General features: G+C 37.8%; 1 long non-coding RNA gene across 1 annotated transcript; it reads right to left on the bottom strand.

Annotated features, from left to right (window-relative positions):
• Positions 1-3,420: 3,420 nt before the first annotated feature.
• LOC122179298 lies at positions 3,421-8,240 on the bottom strand. The gene is made up of 3 exons (XR_006178632.1): positions 8,210-8,240; positions 4,198-4,290; positions 3,421-4,120 (listed from the first exon to the last, which is right to left on the bottom strand). It is a non-coding gene; the product is annotated as an uncharacterized LOC122179298 (long non-coding RNA).
• Between the last annotated feature and the right edge of the window lie 6,661 nt (positions 8,241-14,901).

The following is a 14,901-nucleotide window of genomic DNA, read 5'->3' as shown; positions in this document are numbered from 1 at the left end:
GTGTTACTGTGCTCTTTATGTCTGATATAGTTTCCATGGAAATAAATAAGAGGAATTACTTTCTATGTGGCCTAAAACAATTCCTCTTTGCTCCATGCAGCCAGGGCAGGCCAAAATGTTGGACACCCATGACCTACTAGAAAGAAATACAAGCAATCATCTCAACACCCATTTCCCACCTCTGCACTTTCATAAACCATTTGTGAGTTGCTAACCTGATGGCACAGCGCTCAGTGAAATGATTTGTGGGGAAATACAACTTTTAAAATGGCATAACCTGAGCATGTTGTGCTGGGCTTCTGAAATAGAAGACAAAAGGTCAAGATCACAGATCCAGTAAAAAGAACTGGGATTGAACCATACGCGTTACAGAAGGTAAAACGTAAGAATGAGAAAATGCAAGAACAGGAAAACACATCTCTAACAGCATGTCTGGTGGGCTGGTATATATCATGTCACTTTGCATAATGGAAGCATTTTTTCAGTCTACTGGAAAATACCCTTCTGCAGGAAAAGTGTGACCAGGAAGCAAAGATGTCCTGATTCTATGTCTGAATGTAACGCTCTTCCTATGAAATTACCCTGTACCCAGCTAACTGAGATTAATAGTCAGGCTTTGAAGTAGATTCGCTGTTTTTTATCTGATGTAGCAGGCTTTGGGTACTGTGGAACTGTTGAACTAGCAGGCTGTTTCCAGACTGTTTTCATTGTGGTGATATCTGTATGGAAAAAGAGACCTTTGTAGAATGAGCTTGTTGGTTTAGAACAAGTCCATCCTGCATAGCAGGAGTGTAGAATGACAAGTGCCACATTCTGAAGCCACTGGGAGATAGCAGGTAAGAAATGCTGAAGATCTGCTTCTAAGTATTTAAAGTGGTGACTAGTTATAACTTATGTATTTAAAAGTCAGGGTGTTCTTGTGCATTCGTGGTGTTTATAAAGTCTGTATGAGTTACAATGATATGAACATCATAATATTACAGCCTGTTATGAATAATTGCCATTATTCAAATTCCACCTTAGTCGTCATACAAGGACGTAGATTTCCATGTGATATTTGGGGTTCACATGGGATTGGATCACATGGGGTTGTATATTTAATCGTGCAGATCTGGCAGGAGAAAATGAAGATACAAAATGTCCAGTATTTGGAAAGGGAATCACTGAGCCCACACGTCAGCAAGCCCACACGTCCGTGTCTCTGTAGAGTACAAGTGGATGTCCTGGAACTGAGGAGGACAGTCACTGAGCAGATGCTCCTTGTGGAGTGTGTTACCCATAGCAACCTGGCAAATTTCCCAGCACAAATTTACATGTGACTCAGTCGTGTTCTTGCATCATTTACTCAATTCTGTATTTTCAAGCATCTACAGAACAGTAGAGACTAATGAGGAGGAACAGAACACAGGTGATGGAGATTGATTGCATAACCTTAGGTACCACTGCATCAGCAGAAGAGAAGTTGAGGCCATCTTGCCACCCCACCAACTGAGCTGTGCCAGTGTTTGCACCTGTGCTAGAAGGCATACAAGTCCCGTCTAGTGACAGAATGATAATAATACTGCACACCTTATTACTGACACTGCCTGACTCTGTTTCTGTCTCCCCTGTATCCTTTTTTAATACATACTTCTTGATGTTGATGGGTTTTGCATGCCATTTCTTCACTCATTTTTTTTCACTATTTCTTCCCCATATCACTAGTACTCTTGTTTTCCCTTTTCCTTCCTATCAGTTTTCTAAAACTCCTGAGTCTGTATGACATCCTTGTCTGATGCAAACCACGCAGGGAGTGAGAGAAGAAAGGTGAATGCCACTTTCCAATGCCAAGTGCCAGAGGTTTATAACAAAAACTTCAATGTCTTGCATCTTGTATCATCATATTCCTGCCTTATGCATTTTTGACCCCTGTAATGTGGTACTGGTGCTGGGTAGTGACTCAGGGGAGCAGCAGTGTTTACTGTCATTCACAGAAACCAATGGAAAGAGGAAAATGAAAACAAGTGAGATGTCCCAAAGAAGAAAGTGCACTGCAAGCATGTGAATTCTTCATCCCTGTCAAATATAGTATCAAATGAAGAATCACCTACACTTACACTTTCAGCTTTATCTTGGATATTTCTTGACCTTTGGGTGTCTAATAATAATTTATAAAAGCAATAGAAAACATTTAGGTGAATTAGTTAATACATATTAGGTAGGAAACAAGCATAGGAGCAGCTCCCATTTATATTGCAGATTGTACTAATGTTTTTACAGACACATTCCTAAGAAACAACTGATCCACAATGGTATAAAAGTTTATGAGTGACTGACCAATCAGAAAGAACAGATTTCTGACTCATAGATGAGGTATCTATTTGATTTACAGAGCACATGTACCAGCTGGTCTCATAACACCAGTACAATGCCTTCCATTTAAGTCATATTTTATGTCTGATGCAGTTAACAGAAGAAACTGCCATTTTGTGAACTGTTTCCTTGGTGTCTAGTTTGTTTGCTTAAGAAGGGTAGACAATTTTATTTTTTTCCTTAAATAAATGATCTAGTGTGAGAATGGGGTCACCGAATTACTGTGACATTTAACAAAACACAAAGGCAAACTTCCTAATAGCAGCTATCACCCTATCTACACTGCTCCATAACATAAATGATTTCGTATGCTTTCCTCCTCACGTCTCTTCCGTAATACAAGCAATATAAAATCAACACCATGGCAGAGAAGGACTTAAATTCTGCATTTGTAAGATTTTTATTTTTATTTAGGTAGCAGTTAATTTATGAGTGTTTTTCTAAACAATTGAATGTATATTGAGAATTGCATGCTGAAGGACATAGAGGTGGAGAGCTTTGTAGAGTGAACAAGTTGTACAATTCTGAGCACGAGATTCTGTTCAGTGTTAATGGGGTTTTCTACACACTTGTTGGTAGCTACTAGCTTTCACTTTTTAAATAACTGTATTAAATTTATTTTATATATTTAATATAATTATTTTATATATTTATATTTAATATAAATTATTAATCTATGTATGTATTTAAATAACAAAAAATTGTATAGTGAAGGACACTTGCTAAATAATCTATTTTGCACATTTCAATCCTTTTCTCTATGGAAATTAGAATGTTTTTAGCCTGTTAACGCATTCAGTTTTGATCTTGAATTGAATAGGAACATTTGTTGAAACAACAGAAACAATGTTATGATAACGAAAGCAGAATTCAGAACTGCTCTTATCCAGTAGCAAAGTCATAAAAGAACACTGGAAAAAAATATCACCCCAAGAAAACATCACCACATTATTTGGACTGAGCTGGATTTGGGTTAGAGGCAGAAAGCCTCAGTGCTCTGTCAGAACTGTTGAATATCAGTGAGTGTAACCTGCTTCAGAATAAGAAAGATAAGGGGAAGAAAGGGAGAAGCGTTAAGTGTTTGATTTATTTGGAGGAAATAAACCAGCCTAGAAAACTAAAAAAGTTATCATGAGTAGTTAATAGTTGAAAAAAAACAAAAAAAAAAACCAAAAAAAAAACACAATTTTCTCAGATCCATGACAAACACAAAACCTTCATGATATGTCATGACTAATACAGAAGAAGGAATATCTCTTATACCCACTTCTCTTCCCCATACTTGCAGTCACTTTGATTTTATTAAGTATGGCATTTTTTCACGTTGTCAGGCATCCAAACTTGTTTCCATCTACTTAACTTCTAAACAAAGACATAAAGTAACAGCATACACAGAAATAGACACTGAACTTCTAGAGCTTACTCTTGCTTACAGCCTTTCCATCAGAGAAGAAAAAGACTCACACATTGCCTCCCTACTCTGAAATGTAACTAACTTGCATCAGCAAATTATGATACTGCTTTTGGCTGACATTTTTTGTTTCAGAGTTACAGGACTGCTGCAGAAGATGGCAACCCCAGATGTTTTTCAATCAGAGGAGGAGAAATAGAAAAAAAAAAAAAAAGGGGGGGAAACAGCTAAGGATATGAGGAAGTTAAAGGGGGAGCACAAATCTGATGCTGGTCTGCGTGGATCTGGTAGAGGCAGTGGGATTAGCTGGCTCCCCTCCCAGCTTAGACTGATCAGAGCTGTTGCCAGAGTCAGCACCTGTGGAGAAAGGCCCAGTGCTTCCATTAATGATCCTGGTTTTGCAGCAGTGGAAGGCCCCATGGTGGAGCACACACCTTACCATCTGCATCCTCTTCTACTGGTGCAATTAGGGCTTGCGATTCAAATGGTTTGGTTTCTCTTTTGCTGTTGGAGTACAGCACACATTCCTTTGTTGGGAAAAGTATGCAAGGAAAAAGGGAGAAAAATACAGCTTCAGGATTATTTTAGGGGCTGCAGGAAGTGTCTTGCAGTGAGACACTTTAAAAGCACAAGCTATTTCCCTTCCTCAATGTGAACACATTAGGATGACTTGATTACAGAGGCAAAGACATTTACTTAACTTGATGGGGAGAAAATACCAGTTGAATGAAGGAATAATTAGTCCAAAGATGAAAAACCCAAATTGCCTATAACTGGAAGTTCAAACCATGAATCCGTTCAGATAGGCAATGACGTATGCATATTTTAAACAGAGGGAGTGATTAACTGTTAGAGAAAACTATCAAGACAACTAATGGATTCTTCATTTCTTGAAATCCTCAGGTGAAACATGAACATCTTTGAAAGGTATACTTGGTCACACTAGTTAATTGGCTCAGAGCAAAATTAGCAAGTAACATTGTGTCCTGTTTTCTATGGCAAGTCAAATTAGATGATTGTAATTGTTCTGTGTAGCTTGCCAGTCTATGAAATACTTTAAGTGCCAAAACCTTACATTAAAAGAAAAATAATGTTTTGAAATTGATCACTCCAAGTTTAAAATGGCAGAAATAAGATAGTCTTCACTATGATCTCACCCAAAAGCCACTAAGTATACACATGGCTTTCACTGATTTCTACTGGAGACAGTTTAATGCTGTGTTAGAGTTGAGTGTATCCTAGTTCTCTTCGGGTGTAGAAATGTTTTATTCTGATAAATCCAAAACTCTTACTGGAAATTAACAGTCTTAGAAGATGCTAACAAAACTACCTCTCCATTTAATTTGAAGGTAGTATAGAAAAAAAAAAAATCCCCTAATATATTAGACACAGCATTATTGCTGTCTTCGTTGTTTTTCCCAGGACTGGGTTTTGGAAAAAATGTATTTAATTAAGTGATTATCTCCACCAAGTGTATTGAAGCTTCTCGTATCTTTCCCAAATACTTGTATTTCAAAATTACAACTGTATCAGATTAAGATAGCTTGCTTTTAAAAGTGTAGGATCAAGTAGTTAACATACGCTTAATTATTATTATTATTATTATTTTAGAGAGAAATAAAAAAAGTCAGACCTAAATTAAAATAATACATTGCAAAGGCATTAAACAACAGTTGGGAAAACTATTCCCACATGGCAGTGGATTGGGAACTTGACAGGGAACCAGGAAATTTCATTCTATTCTTGGTTATTTTCTAAAAGGACATTACCTTGGCCACTTCACCTCTACTTCCTTCTTCTCATGGGACTTGCCCATACTGATGATAACCCATGCTGATGGTAACGTTGTACCAAAAGAGGCACATCTCCAGTTACATTGCCTTTCACAGAGAAATTTATGCATACACATACATACACACATATATAAAGTGGGATCATATCTCTTTGTCATATTTCAGTATGAAAAAGAGATTAACTGTTGTAGGATTTAGTGACTACAGAGAAGTTTACTGAGGCATAAGCATATATACTGTAGGCAAAAATGATTTCCATCACATCAGAGATACCTGAGAAACCCTTACAAAACATCAGAATTCAGCATCATAGTTAAGGAAAGTTACAGTTAGTATTGTCAAAGAAGAATAATTAGCAATCATTTATCAGCTCATCAGCCGTGTTTTGCTTGCATCACAGAAGGCCAACCATATCCTGGGTTGCATCAAGAGAAGCATGACCATTAGGTTAAGGAACTCTACTCTGCTCACATGAGACCCCAACTGGGGTACTGCATCCAGATCTGGAGCCCCCAGATCAACGCAAGAACATGGAGCTGTTGGAACGGGTCCAGAGGAGGGCCATGAAGATGACCAAAAGGCTGGAGCATACCCCTGCGAGGACAGGCTGAGAGAGCTGAGGCTCTTCAGCCTGGAGAAGAGAAAGCTCTAGAGGGACCTTATAGCAGCCTTCCAGTACCTGAAGGGAGCCTACAAGAAAGCTGGGTAGGGACTTTTTAGAAGTGTGGGTAGCAACAGGATGAGATGAAATGTCTTTAAACTGGAACAGGGTAGATTTAGACTAGATATTAAGAAGAAATTCTTTACTGTGAGGGTGATGAGACACTGGAACAAGTTGCCCAGTGAGGTTGTGGATGCTCCCTCCCTGGAAGTATTCAAGGCCAGGCTGGAACAGGGTTTTGAGCTACTTGGTCTAGCAGGTGGTGCCCCCACCTATAGCAGGAGCTTGGAACTAGATGATCTTAAAGATCCCGTCCAACCCAAACCATTCTATGAGTCTGATTTTGTCTGCAGAGGTCATTCCCCTGTATAAATATTCTGAATAATCTCTTGAACACATCCAAATTAATAATTCTGGCTTTTGATTCAAAAACATATCTGGAAGAAAAAGTTCCAGGAAGGGTTAATAGATTTGAGCTATTTTTTTTTTTTTTTGTGTGTGTGTGTGTGTGTGCACACAGTCTTCAACAAATTCCCCTGTTCCAGTTTTCTAAATTTTTGAGGACTGCAAAGATGAATACATCAAAGAGATGACAAGCAGAAAATACTGTTAAGATAAAATAATTTTGGTAGCACCAGGTGAACAAAAGTGCCAAAAATAGAGATGCAATTGCTACAGCATAAAAGAGGCATGACACAATAGATACGGAAAAAAAAAGTAATTCATAATCATTCTGCCACAGTAGGAAGTTATAGTAGTCTGAGGAAACATTTGAATTTTCCATTTCTGAAGTGCTTGTGTAAAAGAGGGAAATTGGAAGATATCCATAGGATATATCTGCCAAGCACTAGAAAGATGACTTGCTGTGGTGTACCACATCTCCTAGACAGACTTTGTCTAAGGACAACATTCCTTCTGCACTTATAGGATTATCAGACTTTACGCCCAAACATGTTTTTCTTACCATCTTGCTTGATTAAGGTTCTCCCAACTGTTTGTGCCCCCAGTACAAGTGTGTACATTTTGTAAACTGCACATCATATTGATGTAGACTATGCAATCAAAATCAGGTTGTGTGCTTCAATGCTATGCAAGTTGCATGTATTATGGGAAACATAACTATATTACTGTAAGTAACTCTACCTTATTGTAAGTTATGTGAATTATTAGTCCCATGAAAATAAGTAAGTGCTACACATGCTTGGTTTGAGCTGTTTATGTTTTATGGGTACCATCCATCAGAGACACAGAAACCATACAAATACTTCCAGCAGCTGTGGCTGCCAAATTATGTAGAGCAAGTGAACATTGCTCAGTCTCTGTGAGTTCAAAGAGACTTAATAACAGTCATGCCTTATGGTCAGCCCAAGCATTACTCATTCTGCTTTGCCTAATGCGTATTTTGGATTTAAATACCCACTGACTTCTCTGCCAAAGCCAATAGTGGTATAACTACAGACTGTGTTGGCAATATAGCAAGCCTTTTTGCTTGATATGTGCTGTGATTACAAAATAAGGTAGGGTTACATTAATAGTTTGTTGTATGTCTGCAGCATAATTTGTAAACTTACTGTCTGATTATTTTATCTACTAGCAACTAAACTAATCTGTATTTATTGTCCAATCAGGATTTATTACTCAATGAATTTGAAATGGATGGCTAAGAGTCATTCTCTGCTTTTTGGCTTCTGCAGATTTATTTCTCTTCCTGTCTTGTTTTGATATGAATGCAGAGAGATAGTCTTGGAAAAGAAATAAATTCTGAAAATAAGACCTTCTTTCTGGAAAACCACAGAGGATTTACACAATGAAGATATCAACCATCTTACTACAACATTGACAAATACATAGGCCAGGAATGACAATGCAATGCTATAATAGGATGAAAAGTAGTGCAATAATAGCAGGGTGGCAAAGTATTTGGCTGCAGCGAATGAGAATGAGCCCAAGTGTAGCAGCCACAGATGCAGAAACAAAGAAAGAGCTGCTTACCCTTGGGAGGCCACAGGTAGGCAAGGATCTCCAGAAAGAGATACCCTCACCTCCACTGCCAACCATTAAATGAGGTCTGGGAAGGGGTGGATCCCGGCTCCACCCTTTCCAGTCACTCAGGGGCATTGCTCGCACCTGAGCTCCCCTTGGTTGGCCCTGTCTTCTCACCAGATTCTCAATCACTGGTTCAGGCTATGACTTAGCATTTCCACTGACATGAATGCAGAGATAATAATGCTACACATTATGACAGTACTTTCTCAGTTTCAGTATTTGTATGCAACATGAGGAAGGAATTGATAAGGAGAATAAAGGAGAACTGTAGTATTATCAACTAATGTAGGCTTTTCTGTCCTAAGTATCATCTCTCCTTAAATCAAATACTGTTAGCCATTGCTGATGTTCATTCCCATTTCATGGAGATAAGTGCAAATAAAGCAGATGTGTGGCAGATTGTTTCTGAACTTTGACTTTCATTCTCTGAGCTTGTCAAAGGCAAAATAAGATATTCCACATTCTGTTGGGAGAGTGCTGTGTGTAATGGTGACATTAACTGAAATGATATTGGGATTATTGAAGTGTATCTTTAGTTATATTTTTCTTCAGACTAACTTCAGCAGTTTCCATATTTGCTCCCATTATTAGTAAGGTATGTGGATAGTTGTGGATGTAGAAGAAGTTTTTTGGGGGATTCAGCCTTATGTCTTGTCATAGCTGATAAAATGACAGCAGGCCAATTCCTATGCGTATTTAAACAAATCTAAGTGCTGGCTCCATTCCACCTCATTAAGCTTCAGTCTATTGCATCGTTGCTTTTGGCTTCTGTCATCATGGTCCATCACTAGTTCTGCCTGCCAAAATATGTGTCTTAATCCCTCTTAGCTGGCCTGGCTTTTAAATTTATGTTATCATTGGTTTCTTTGTATTTTAATCCTTCTTTGCTTTGCAGGGAGGACTGGTTTTGCCTCCATTTTAAGGTCTTTGCATTGTCTTTGTATCCTCTCCCACTGCAGTCTTTGCAATGCAGGTCTTTGGTGTCTTGTCCTCCCACTCTTACTTCTCTTCTGTCTTTTGCTCTGCCGTTTCTGGCTAAGAGATTCCCATATTCTCAAACCATATATTTTCTCTCAGTGTTCTCCCAGGCAGCCCACTGAGGTACAGTTTTGCATCTGTTCTGGGAATTCTCTGTAAACATACATAAAAATATTCCTCAAGCTCTTCTTAAAAATTCTCCTTTCAAAATTCTTGGCAGTAAATAAGCCATGTATGCTGGGATCCTTCACCAACATATTCCTTTGTATCCATCTGCGTGCTTTTATCTAGTAATCTCTTTTATTCCTCTTTGGCAGAAAAATCCACATTTCTGTTCTGTATTTGTATTGTATCTTGCAAAAACAGTCGAGGCCCACATATAGAGTATCAAAACAGTGTGGTAAAATAAATCATATACTATAATATTGATGAGCCTAAATTTTTATTACTTCCTCTGTTTTTACTGGACTCCAACGCCCTGTGAAATAAATCAGTAAACATCACGTCAATATATTTACTTAAAACTAGTGGCAGGGTTAGGAGATTCCAGGATGGTGTATTTGTGCTAGTTCCTATGGAAAAAAAACTTATCAGCTCGAATCAAAATACAAGAATACTTGCTTTGTGAGTTACCTTCACACAGTTAAATCAGCTTCAACAGTTTAGACCTTCAAATAACTATGGCCTTCAAACCGTGCTTGGCTTTGTTTTTGTTTGAAATCTGTGCTGTAATTATGAGGCTCTTCTGACATTTGCTTTGAGTTACTGCCAAGTATTGGATAGAAAAATCCCTTTTAAAAAATACAAGTCTTCTGAAGCAAAATTCTGAGGCAAGATTGTAGCTTCTAATATCAGTGGAATGTATACATTTTGTATAAAGTTATATGTATATGTATATGTATAACAGAAAACCAAAGGATTTCATCTGGAAATGGGAGGACCTTATAGATTTGTTTGCTGTCTAAACAAGATTTTCCACAGTAGAATTCCTTTTTCCTTCCTTCGTTTGCTTTAAATCATACTCCAACTGTTTTTCATTAATAACACAAATAACCTCCCCTACAAGTTTTGTTCACAAATTTGGTTCTTGTAGTGAAATCACTTAATAAATCTTCAGTTCCAAATGACTTTTCCTGCTTTCAGCACAACCCAATTTATCTGCTATGCATCTGCTATATTTTATAGCCCTTATTTGGGTTATATCTTTCAGATCTCTTTGAGCTAGTGTGACCTCAGAGTCTACAGACTGTATTTTCCAAACTACATTATCCCTGTAAGACACAATTACTCCTGTTTTTCCTTGTGATTTAGACTGATGTTATGTTTTCTCCTACACCTATCACTTTTCACATTTGCTACTGTGGGAAGGAATACACATTCTTTAATAGCGCATCACAAATTTCCCTGTCTTTAGATAGTTTCCCCCTGCATCTTTGAAGCTGTGATTCTCAACTCTCACTTGTTAGTACTTGCTGGGGGACAGTAAAACAGAAAATAACATAAAATCCAAATGACATTTTTTATACCCAGCTAGTATTTATCACAGGACACTTCTGCCTGCCTTAAATGAGGCCAGTGAAAACATATTGTATGGTTTGTAAGGCAAATATATCCATACTATGATACCCTGTGTTTACTGTTTACAAACACAAGTAATTTTCTCAGTCCAGCATGGCTTTTTAGAGATGTGTTCACAAACTCTACCACTTCTGTTACAAATGCCACATCCACCATAGCAGTTGAACCCACTGAGTTTGTGCAGGATGTGTTATCATTCAAAGCATAAATTTTATTAAGTTCTTGTTTTTTTTTTTTTTTTTTTTTTTTTTTTTTTTTCCTTTAATGTCTGGTGAAGATTGCAGTTAACCAGGAAAATTCCCATCTCTCTTTCAGTGTTGAGCTTTTAACAGTGATGCAAAGCAATGAAGACAGAGAAAGCCACCAAGTACAAAATCTAGAAAAGAAAAATTACTTCAGAAGCAGTCTTCTGAGAACAACTGAGAGCAGACAATTGCCTCTGAAAGGAACTTTAGGGCTAGAGAAAGGTTCTGCTAAATCTGATCTACTGGGTATCAGAGAACTGTATTTCAGACAAGATTCAAAACAGTAAGGATAAAGGAGTAGTAAAGACATTGCCTTTACTGTTGCGGTAATCTTGGATCTACAAAAACAACGTAGCTGACAAACCATATTCTTCAATAGTATAGCATAGAACATGGGCATGTAGAAGTTTACCCTTGATTGACAGGAATAGAGATTGTGAACAGAACAGACATCTCTTCGCAAGTGAAGCAAAAATAGACTTAGATGCACCCACTGTGTTTGTACCCACTTATGACACTGATGTCTCTCTTACTGCTGAAGAGTGCCCTTTCTCATCAGTCCTGATAGCTTGTAGTCCTGTCAAGACTGCTACATCTTTCTGGGGAAAGGTGCTAACCTTTATTGTGTTTGAGCTAGGGATATTATTTTCACTGTTGCAGCCACCTATATAGAATCATGGAATGGCTTGGGTTGGAAGGGACCTCAGAGATCACCTAGTTCAACACCCATAGATTTACATATGAATATATAAATCTGAGAATGAACTGTCTGTGTCTACGCCAAACGACTGAGCTTAGTCTAAAAGAATTTCCTATTAAATGTATTTAAGTAATAATTAAACTTGTTCTCCATTGGCTATGAAATTAATCATTTATACCTTTATGTTTGTAATGGGATATGCTGACTTCAGACTGACATTTGTTCTATGATTAACTCTAGTGAAAATAATAGTAACACACTCTTCATTTATGAACTTCTGCTTACCAGTAGCATAGCAGTAGAATATGACCAACTATAAATGCTATAGGAATTTGTAGGAAATAGCTGTTGATAAAAGGTTATAGACCATATAAAAGCCATATTGGAAAAAGGGAAGGGAAGGGAAGGAACAGTGGAGGAGGAGTTTGCATTAGTTCAGTTTGTGCTTCTCTTTTGGCAGCTTCTGCTCAACTCGCTCAAAGATTAGTGCTCAGTGAGATCCATGGGGACTGAGGCCCAATAGATGGATATTTATAATGTGGAAAGATCCTAGACCCACTTGTCATCATGACAAGCTCTGAACAGGCCACATATATTAGCTGACACATATGCATGAGAAAAATTTCCCTGTCACCTTGCATGGATGTGGATGTCTATGAAATCTCAGTCATTGAGATGGTAGAGATATTGGTTTTTATACATTATGACTTCTAATACGACAATCACTGTTTTCTCAAAAGAATCAATAATGAAATTCTGCTGGTCTTTTCGGTTTTTTTTTTCTTTTTTCTTTCTTTCTAATTTTTCCTCTTCTGAAGGAGAAAGAGATGCAGAGGATGAGACTTCCATCTTAGAAAGTCTTTGACATAATTGTTGCCACAAGAGATTATTATTTTTCTCTCCAGCAGCAAAGCATTACTTAAGCCAGGAATATGAGAGATTTAATTGTTGGTGCCAACAATCATGCTTGCTCTGCTGATTGATATGTAACTTGCCATTGCTGCTGAGGACACAGAGACCTGCTTTGACCAAGCACAATTTTCATGACTGATATTATCCAAGAATGTACAGCTGGAATTGGATCAGTTTGGATTCCCAGCAATAGACACTTTACATAAGCCAATACATGGATGAAAAATTACTGGTGTTGTACAGAAATATTTTGAGTTTGCTTACACACATTTGCATTGTTTAATGACTGTTTATGTAAGGACAAATGCAAATGAGCATACCCTGTGTAATTAATCTAGGCACCACTTGACATTTGAGTTCAAGACTAGCTCATTAAGACACCAACTGGCATTGTTTGTAGCCATTCTTTCTCCAAGTATCTCCCAAATATATGTTAAAAATATAATAAAATAATGAGACTGTTGTCAGTATCAAAATATAAGATTAAAAGAATATTTCAGTACTAATACACTGGAAAGATGGTTTTCAAGTTAGCAGTATTATAGGGATGGCCTTTTCTGCACTTATCACTTGTTACAATTTAGAAATAACAGCCTGTAGAAATGAAAAATGGCTATTTCAGGTGGTGGATGAATGTTAGTCTATCACAAGTTTTACCCTTTTTAGAGACAGTAACACTAGTATTCCATGAGTGTAACGAACACTAAGAGCCCATCAAGCTATTTTTCTAGGATACATGCTAAGAGGAAAGATATGCTCTACTGCATTTACGAGTATGTGTTACTTCAGTGGTACAGTATTTTGGTTTAGTATTTTACCAAGTGTCACCTTGACTAACAAGTTGTATTCTTTCTCTAAAAATCCTGAGTTAGGATTTGTCCCCTTACATAACAGTTCTAAAAAGAAGTTGTATAAAGCCCACCTGTTTGATAGTTCTTTACTGCCTGGAACTACCCAGTACTATAGCACTACCTCCTTATTTTACTTGCACATATCTGGAAGCTTCTTCTAAAGGAGTCACTTCCAAATGATGACTCCCTTAAGAATAACCACAAGGATTTTTTTGTAAACCCTCACCTCCATTGCTTAAAGAAGTACAAAATATAATTATTCCATAGTTATGGCACAAAGTTTGACATTAGATAAAAGTTTATTTTTCAAGACTTTCAAGAAATAGCTTTCCTGGTCCTCAAATATTACCACCTACTTCATCTTCCCCATGCCCATGAACAAGTTCCATTGGAAATTCTTTGCTCGGAGTGGTGAGGTGCTGGCACAGCTGCCCAGAGAAGCTGTGGTGCCCTGGAGGCACACGAGGCCAGGTTGGACGGGGCCTTCAGCAGCTGCTGTGGGGGCAACCCTGCCCACGGCATGAGGTTGGAATGAGGTGATCTTTGAGGTCCTTTCCAACCTAGGCCACTCTACGATTCTATAATTCTTGATTGATTTAATCTAGATCTTTCTTATTCTCATGGGTTTTAGGAAAAGATTAAACCATTAGACTCAGGTGAAATTAACCTTTTGTTAACTACATTAGGTGGGAGAAAGTATCAGCCCTCAAGCAGTTGTAGAAATTGATTTTCTCAGCACCATGACATTTAAATAACACTGCTCCTGTTAGAGCAATTGTTTCTTAATGCAGCTGGTAGCATTCTTTTTTCTCCCATCACTGGGATTTTTTTTTGGCATGCTGTATTTCCTGTAATAAAAAAACTGGTTCTGAATCTACAATGGGTGCTCTGAAAGTAATGCTTCCTATTTTATTCTGCTGGCCCACAGCAGCAGATGTGGATGCTGGTGGTATGACAGTATAGATTGTACCTTCCCACCAATATTTCATTTTATTTGTTGCTGTGGGACAGACAACAGCAGAGGGGCAGTCTGACAAAACAACACGTTTTGTCACGGAAGTGCGCATGAAGCAAAAGCGTATCGCTGAATTCCTCCATGAGGAATTCATTGATGTTGCTGAATGTTATGGAGACCAAACAGTGGATGTGAGCACAGCGAGGCAGCAAGTAATGTGTTTCAGCAATGTGTCACCTTCGCTGGTGCAGAGTTCTACAACCGTGGCATGCAGGCTGCTGTTATTTTTTTTTCTTTTCATCTTATATTTTTCACTGGTGAAAACACATAGCTTAAAGTGGTGACTGTGTTGACAAATAGTGCTTTGTAGTGGAGAATTTACTTTATCAAATAGTATTATCATGCTCATTGTATTTGTT

The sequence above is a fragment of the Lagopus leucura genome, unplaced genomic scaffold (assembly GCF_019238085.1).
Source record: "Lagopus leucura isolate 7727_CA_CO unplaced genomic scaffold, USGS_WTPT01 Super-Scaffold_100002, whole genome shotgun sequence".
Lineage (NCBI taxonomy): Eukaryota > Metazoa > Chordata > Aves > Galliformes > Phasianidae > Lagopus > Lagopus leucura.
Note: the sequence above shows the minus strand (reverse complement) of the source record. Positions and strands in the feature narration are given on the sequence as shown.